Genomic DNA, 8381 nt, shown 5'->3' on the forward strand with positions numbered 1-8381 from the left:
GGATTCGGCGGCGAGGTTCTCGCGGCCTTTCTCCGGGCACCTGGGACCGAGGTCTCCCCGGGAAGTCTTCATACTTCAGACGGAATATGAACAGACGGAGCCGAAATCCCAAGGCCTGGGCGTCGGCCTTTTCTTCTGCTCCAGTCCCCAGGAAAGCCCCTACCCCACCTGTGAACTCCTGGCCTCTCCTCGCAGCCCTCCTGTGCCCCCAGGTCGCCCCACCCCGACCATGTCCCCAGTCTCCTCCAGACACAGACCTACCGGCCCCCGTCCCAGCTATTGGTGACTTCTCTCCTGGCTTCTGAGGAAAAGGAGCCCCCTTCCCGGCATCTGTCCCCTCCTTTGCATCAGGGACCCAGCCTTCAGTTGGGGGGCTGTCTCTACTCCCTCAAGATGTAAGCCTGGCTGGTTTGAAACCCTGTCAGTGCTGCGACCTGTGGATGATTCCCCAGATTTCTGCATATTCTGGGATCCATTTCCTCCAGCCTGTCCTCACGCAAAGCTGACACCTGCAGGGCTGCATTTATTTCTGGAACAACAGCCAGTGGTTCCTTCCCATTCCACCCGGCAGCTTGGCCTGGGGTTGGAACTGTCCTGCTGATCCCATGAGGGGTTATCGGCACCCCGACTGGCCGCCTTATCTCTCCCCACCAGCTGTGGTTCCCTTTGCCCTCTTGTTCCTTGCCTTTCAGAACTACCTGGTCCTTGGTCTTCCTTGAGCTCCTGGCCCTGGTCCCAGCACTAAAGGGTTCTCCCTGGAAGTCCTGGGTGGCAGCCTTCTCCATGTGGGCAGTGTGGGGTCAGCACCTCTGCCCACCACCCCACCGGACTCAGCTCCACCTCCCGCAACAGCTTCCCTCGTGGCCCCTTCCCATTGGCAAGACTGGGTCCTCCACCATGCCAACTGGCAGCCTGCAGATGTGTCTGGTCTGTCCTGTTTCAAAAGGGAGGAGGCTGCCGTACCCCCGGAGGCCTCTCCACCTTCCTCCGCCACCCTCTTCCCAGACTCTGACTTCTGCAAAGAAATCTTCACTCGGTGTCTCCACTTCACCCGCCCTCCCTCCCAACCCCTTGCCTTTGCCAAGGTCACCTGGGACTTGCCGTTTCTCTAAGCTGACAGGCGTTTGTCAGGCTGTATGGGGGGGCCTCTTTGCTGCATGGCCCGCTGCCCACTCCATCACACCCTCTCCTCTCTCTCCAGCTCACCTCCTACAGCCCAACGCCCTCATTCCTTCTTCCTGGGGTCACAAGGAGGACCAAGTACAGGCCCAGGCCCCGCAGCAGCCTGGCGTCCCTGCAGGTGTCTGGTGAGCCCAGGGTTCCCGCCGCCCGCCCTACCCCTGGGCGGTCACGTCCAGCATCTCGCACCGTTCTGTCCCAGCCCTGATGGCGCCCAAGTGCCTGCCACAGGCCTGCCCCTCACAGCTGCAGGCATTTAGGGTGCAGGCCAGGGAGCCAGTGCTGGTTGGGGGAGTGTGCAGGGGGAGACTTCAGACCAGAATTCCTCCGCCAGGAAACCACACAAACACCCAGAGGTGGGCAAAGCACGCCCCCCCCCCCGCCCCCCATGTGGCTGAAATCCTAAGACCCAGGGTGACAGTTCCCTCCTTGGGCTCAGGGAGTATGTCATCGACGCTCACTGTCATCTCATTTTCTGCGCAGGGTGAGGGGTCACACCAGGTCTCTGGGGGGGGACTGCTGACACCTCCAGCCAGCATGTCTCAAAGTGAGCTCACCCCACCCCCACCCGCTTCCACTCTGTTATTTCCATTTCGGGCAAAAGACGCTCAAACCCGCAGCCTTGAGTCACTCCACTGCTCACTCTTCGTTACTCACCGAGCCCCGAGCTTCTGCTGCTTCCTGGCCGCTAGCCCCGCCACCCCCCCCCCCCCCCGCCACCGCACTGCCCTCGGATCGGGCCTTCTCTCCTGGCCTGGGTCTCCTCACAGCCTCTAACCGGGTCCGCCTGCTCAGTCTTAACCTCCCTCCCCACAGTGCATTCTTCATCCTGAAGCCGCAGGATCTTTCTAACTGGCACACCTGACCATTCTCTCCATTCCTGGAATCCTTCCTGTCGCAGGCTGGACCCTTTGGCGGTCCCCTCCCTCTTATCACCAGCCCCAATCTCATCCCAACATGCTGCTCCTTCCTCCCCTGTGCCCTGAGCCTGTATCCCTCTCTGCACTAACTACTCTCCTTCCCTTCTTGCATAAGGAGTGCTACTCGGATCTTTAAAACACCACCTCCTCCAGGAAGCCCTCCTGATCTCTCTTCCTTCCTTCTCAGACCCTTTCTTCATCCCTCACACTCCATCGTTATTTTTTTTTTTTCACTCACTACCTCCTCTACTGAGGGTCGCTGTGCCTCTTTTTCTGTATCTCTGATCCCTGCTAGGGTCTCTGGCACATAAAGCTAATGTTTAGTGGTCACCAAGTGTGTGCCACGGCTGTCCTAAGCCTTTTTCGGGTATTATATAATCCTCACAAAGACCTTTTGAGGAAGATGCCACCATGACTCTCATTTTGTGGACAAGGAAACGGGCCTAGGAAGGTCAAACTTCTTGCCCTGGTCAGCCTGCTAGAGAGGAGTGGAATTGAAACTCCAACTCCTGGCTGGGCCGAGCTGGTGTGGCTTTCCTCCTCCTCCTCTCGTCTCCTCACAGGGGCTCAGGGAGCATCCAGTGATCAGTGAGAAGGCCAGAAGGGACCCAGGGCACTTTCCCTTTGGCCTCGGGGCTGTGTGGTGTGTGACCAGGGACACACGTCTCTGCCTTCCCCCTCACAGCTAGGTCCCCAGCTTGAAATCACAGCATTGTCAGCCCCTGGCCTGTCATTGCACAGTGGGGATTTTCAGAAATAAAGGAAGGGCTTTGGGACACTCAAGCCAGAAATCCCAATAGGGAGAGATTTAGATAGATGGGGTGGGGGTCGGGAGTGTCCTGAGCCCCCGAGGATTCTAATGAGGATAAAAGGACCCACGGTCCCCACCAAAAGATGGTGGGAGAGGGAAGTCCAATGGAACTCGACAGAACCCTGAGGGAGGGGAGGGGGACAGGTGGGGAGATAAAGACCAGGAATAAATTTCCAAATGATCGGAAAGATGAACTTATCCCAAGGAAGCAATTTCAACAAAGAAAGAAGCGAGTCTGGAGACGGTGGCAGCAGCCTCATCAAGAACGTGAGGAAACTGCAGACAACGAAGCCTGTCACACAGCGTGTCTTCTCCCTGGGGACAGTTCCATTCTTCCGAGTCACAGTGACCACATGCCAAAGGCACAGCGCTAAGAGATGTGGCACCCTCCTCTCTTGGCTCGGCTGGATAAAAGCTCCATGTGGCCCAGGCGAGACAGGGGTGAGGTGAAACGGGACCGCAGTAGTTCCACGGGAGGGGAATGAGCAAAGGCCATTTTTCTTCTATAACTGAAAAAAATTAGGGCTGCTATTTGGGGCAGTGGGGCACACAACTCTTGATCTCTGCATCATGAGTTCAAGCCCCACGCTGGGTGTAGAGCTTACTTTTTAAAAAATAGGGCTTTGGGGCGCCTGGGTGGCGCAGTCGGTTGAGCGTCCGACTTCAGCCAGGTCACGATCTCGCGGTCCGGGAGTTCGAGCCCCGCGTCGGGCTCTGGGCTGATGGCTCAGAGCCTGGAGCCTGTTTCCGATTCTGTGTCTCCCTCTCTCTCTGCCCCTCCCCCGTTCATGCTCTGTCTCTCTCTGTCCCAAAAATAAATAAACGTTGAAAAAAAAATTTTTTTTTTAAATAGGGCTTATAAAATGACAAGATTTTTTTTTTTTTAATAAAAAGTGTCCAGAAAATAAATTTCAGATGTCCTAGGGGAAAATCGAGCAGGGTACAACGAGGACCCGACTCCCACCGCCATCACTGGTACAGGGAGCCCGCAGGCCGGACCTGACCGCTGGGGGATGGTGTGCGGCCAGGGCCTGGCACCCGGCCTGGCACAGGGTTCTCAGAAAGGGTGCCCACAAAGGGGATCGCCTGCCCTGGACCCTCCGCCCGGTCTGGGCTCACTCAGCGTTTGCCTCCACCAGTCGGGGGTTACAACGCCCTCCGACCCTCAGCCGCTCATCTAATATTTATCGAACCTCTACGGTGTGCAGGCAGCAAGCTAGGCCCTGGCGAATACGGAATCAAGGACGAGGGCTCTTACCCCCAGGGTCTCGCAATCCAGGGGGCACTGGCTGTGCAGACAATGAGGTCCCGACGCTAAACCAGAACTGTGGTTACTGGACACACAGATGACGGGAAAGGGGGGAGGGGCCAGGTGGCTCGGACGGCCCCCGAGGGGTGATCTCTGAACAAGGTCTTAAGAGATGAAGAGGGCTGGGAGCCGGGGAGAGGCACCACCCGGTTTGTACTGGCCTCACAGAGTGCGACCACCACGGGGCACAGGGCAGCTGCCGCACTGGGAGCGGGTGTGCACGTCTGCGTGGACGGTCCCTGAAGTGGTCAGGTGACAAGCAGGCGGCTGAGGAAGGGGACACAGGCGTGTTCCCTGAACAGGCACGCAGACGCCACCGACAGTGGTGACCCCCGGGGTGGGGGGCAACGGCGAAGATGTCCCTCGTGGACATTCCGGGACCGTATTGCTTTTCTGCCTGGTGCACACTTTACCCTTTGAGAAACTGCGAGACGGGAAGGAATGGGAAGCAAGTACCCGGGGGCACGGGTTTCCTTTCGGGGGCACAACTAGGTGGCCTGGTGGTTGCACAGCCCTGCGAACGTACCACGTGCCACCGAGTTGGTCACTTCAAAATGGTTAGGCTCAGTGTGAAAAAGGCCACTAAAACAAAGCCCTTCCGTGGCCGCCTAGAGGTGGGGACACAAGCTGGGACACGGCTACCGTGGACCAGGCCCACGAAGGGGCCCACGTGAGGGCAGGTGGTGGGGGGAGTAGGAGACGAGGGCCCCGGGGAAGACACCGGTCACCGAAGCCGACCCGGCCAAGGGAGGCAGGCGTCTGAAACGTCAGAGGCCAGGGCTCGGTGCCAGTCACAAAACGGCGCGAAGCACCCTTACGGGAAGAAGTTGTTGCCGCAGGGAGCTTGGGGACGTCCCCCAACCGTGGGCCCCAGAAGCCTGGCTCACCCCGTCTCCCGTCCAGAACCACCCTGGACTGGACACCGGCCGCACGGGGACTCCTGCTCAGGGGCTGACGGGCTCGAGGGGAGGGGATGGGGGGGCTGTCTCCGTCCTGGGGCAGGGGCACCCCAGCCTACGAGGGCTGCGAAACCGCAGGCTGTGTAAGGGTCCGAGGCAGCAGAGGAACTGGAAACAGCCCACGCCAGACAGCCGGCGGTGTTGGAGGCCAGGGCAAACCCCGGGCGGCAGCAGGAAAGTGGGAGGGGTGCGGGGGGGCGCCAGGACCCGCACCTGCCCGGTTGCGTTTTTTCTTTAGGGGATACAGCTGCACCCAACGGAAACGCCAGGGGTTAGAAACGGCATTAATGTTGACTTATACAGACTCCCAGATAGAACAGTCTCGTTTTTGAACGAGTAGGACTTTTTGATACTGGGCTTCACGTGTGACAGGGACCCGTGCCATTCTGGACGGAGACTTTGGACTGGGATTCCTGACGGCCGCTCCCCTCACTGCTCACACCGGCGGTGTGCGTCCGAGCGATGGGTGCCGAGAACAAGCGGAAACCAGATCAGGAAGGACTCGGTTCTCTCCGGCCACTGCACCAAGTGCGGGAGGGGTGTCTCCTAAGGGAGGGAAACTTCTCTCTCAGGATCAGCTAGCGCAGGTTTTGAAAGTCGCCTTCAAGGGAGTAACCCCCCCTCGTGCCAGCTCGCCCTTGTCCTCCACGACGTCAAGGTAGTCACCCCCAGAGATGACGCACCCACGATCCCCCAGACCACGGACACGTTTTCACACCAAATATTTCAGTGCTGTCCATTAGCTCTCATTGATTTTTATTTAGGACTCAAATGAACACTGACCAACCACATTACAAAATCCTTTATTTTCACTCTTCCCAACTTAGACTCTGCCGCAAAGCTGACGTTCGGTCGCCACACGCCAGTGTATTTTCACTTGGCCTCACGATTCTTTGTGACACTCGTTCAGATGCTCCATTTTCCAGCCAATAACCGGCCTGCGCAAGAATGGAAGGTAAGATCATCCACACGACTTCCTCCTCTTCAGTCGTGAGCTCACTTGCTTTTGCTGAGGGGAGTCCTCTGCGAGTCAGCGCACCTCAGCGTGAAGTCGAGCAGGGCCCATTCCCGGCCTTCACGCGGCCACGGCGTCCCCGGACCAGACCCGACTTGCAGGCCCCCACGGTCAGCAGTGCTTCTCACCGATGAAATGGCTTCTAGGTGCCAAACTAACTGGACAACTAGGGAACACGCTGTGAATTCAGCAATCCGAAGCAGGTTTTCAACAGCTGGTGCGTCTCCGAGGCACGTCACGGGTCAGCGTGTCCGCGTGACCGCGTGTCCACTGATTTTGGTTCTTCGGTCGCACAGTGTTAAACTCCATGCGGCTGGGTCAAGTGAGCATGTCTGCAAGTGTGTGAAGCATTTCATCTTTAGCAGCGAATCACGTGACACCGTGCCTAACTTCAGGGCACAGTCTGACACTAACCTGATGAAGATCGTGATTCTGTTTTATGCCAGGTTATTTTTTTTTTTTTTTTTAAATTTTTTTTTTTCCAACGTTTATTTATTTTTGGGACAGAGAGAGACAGAGCATGAACAGGGAGGGTCAGAGAGAGAGAGGGAGACACAGAATCGGAAACAGGCTCCAGGCTCTGAGCCATCAGCCCAGAGCCCGACGCGGGGCTCGAACTCACGGACCGCGAGATCGTGACCTGGCTGAAGTCGGACGCTTAACCGACTGCGCCACCCAGGCGCCCCTATGCCAGGTTATTTTTGAAGAGCCACACACTTTCCTGCCTAACTTAGACGCTGCAGGGTCAAGCGCTCGTGAGGTGTCCTTGGTGCTTCTGGCTTCACCGGGTAACTTCCCCACGCAAACGGGGCATTTGGGCGAGGACAACAGTCAAGATGTGAATCCATGGTTGAGACCGGGGGTGTGCTGGCTAATTTGTTTTTTTGACCAGTGTTTACTCTTGTGAATTTTTTCTTAATGTTTATTTTGGAGAGGGGGTGGAGAGGAACAGAGAGAGAGAGGGAGACAGACAACCCAAAGCAGCCTCCGTGCTGTCAGCGCAGAGCCGGATGTGGGGATCGAAGTCACAGGCTGTGAGATCACGACCTGAGCCAAAGTCGGACGCTCAACCTACTGGGACACCTAGGCAGCCCTAGTCCTATGAATTCTGAAGTCACTCTGGATTTAATAAAAATGTAAATATCTATACAAATTAAAACTATTCCTGGTACAGAGAAAGGGCTGTGGGAAAACTCAAGGAATCTGATTAAATCCGTGGTTAATAGCATTATATCCCAATATTCATCTCTGCTTGGATACATGTGCTGTACGAGGCCTCTGAAAGCTTGGCAGGGCCCATGGAAACCCGCTGGGCCACCTCTGCATCTCATCCATAAATCTAAAATTATTTAGAATGTAAAGTTACAAAACCCAAATCTGGTAAATAATAAATACTAAAAGACACTATACAGGCCTTATGGCTTCAGGAAATGGATAAGAAATTTGAAAGCCTAGAATCTTCAGAATTTTCTGCAACAAGTTGCCAGGAGAAACTCAAAAAATTAAGCACCCCGCTTATAAAAGTAGGCAAAGTTGAAATACTAATTTCAATTCAGCAATTAAAACTCTGAAAAATTCATAATACAAATGCCTTACTCTTGTATTATAAATTACTTTTAAAAAACTGACGTTCTGAAGCCCTAAACGCATATAGTCCACTTCAACAAATTAATTTAATGAACTGATTCAAACTATGTTCTGTTTTCTTTTTAAGTTTTATTTAAGTAATCTCTACACCCAGTGTGGGGCTTGAACTCACGACCCCGAGATCAAGAGTCGCACAGCACACTCTTCCAACTGAGCCAGGCAGGCACCCCTCAAAATAAACTTCTACATGTTTCTAGAAAAACGGGTGATAATTCATCATGCAATTCCATAAAAATTTGGCTATTTTTAACATCAAAAGCTAATTCTAGGTAATCAAGAAGAAACAACAAAGAATATTAACAAAACGTGTCCTATTTGGGAACACCTGACATCGCACAACAAGAATAAATAAGAATTAAAAATGAAGGTAACAGTCACATACCTTTTAGTTCAGCAGGACAGCTCGGGAGACAACGTCAAAGTGGAAGAACCTGGGCGCTGCACGTGCACACAGAGACCGCACGCTATAGACAGAGACCCCCTGACTAAGCCATCATCTCCCTCCTGGGCTGGATTTCTTCGAGGGCCAGGTAGGAGCCTC

General features: G+C 55.0%; 1 long non-coding RNA gene across 1 annotated transcript; it reads left to right on the forward strand.

Moving 5' to 3' along the window:
- The first annotated feature begins 5917 nt into the window (after window positions 1-5917).
- On the forward strand, window positions 5918-7366 carry LOC123588760. Its single transcript, XR_006708003.1, has 2 exons — window positions 5918-6639; window positions 6888-7366. It is a non-coding gene; the product is annotated as an uncharacterized LOC123588760 (long non-coding RNA).
- The last annotated feature ends 1015 nt before the right edge of the window (window positions 7367-8381 follow it).

This window comes from Leopardus geoffroyi, chromosome E3 (genome assembly GCF_018350155.1).
Source record: "Leopardus geoffroyi isolate Oge1 chromosome E3, O.geoffroyi_Oge1_pat1.0, whole genome shotgun sequence".
NCBI classification, from domain to species: domain Eukaryota; kingdom Metazoa; phylum Chordata; class Mammalia; order Carnivora; family Felidae; genus Leopardus; species Leopardus geoffroyi.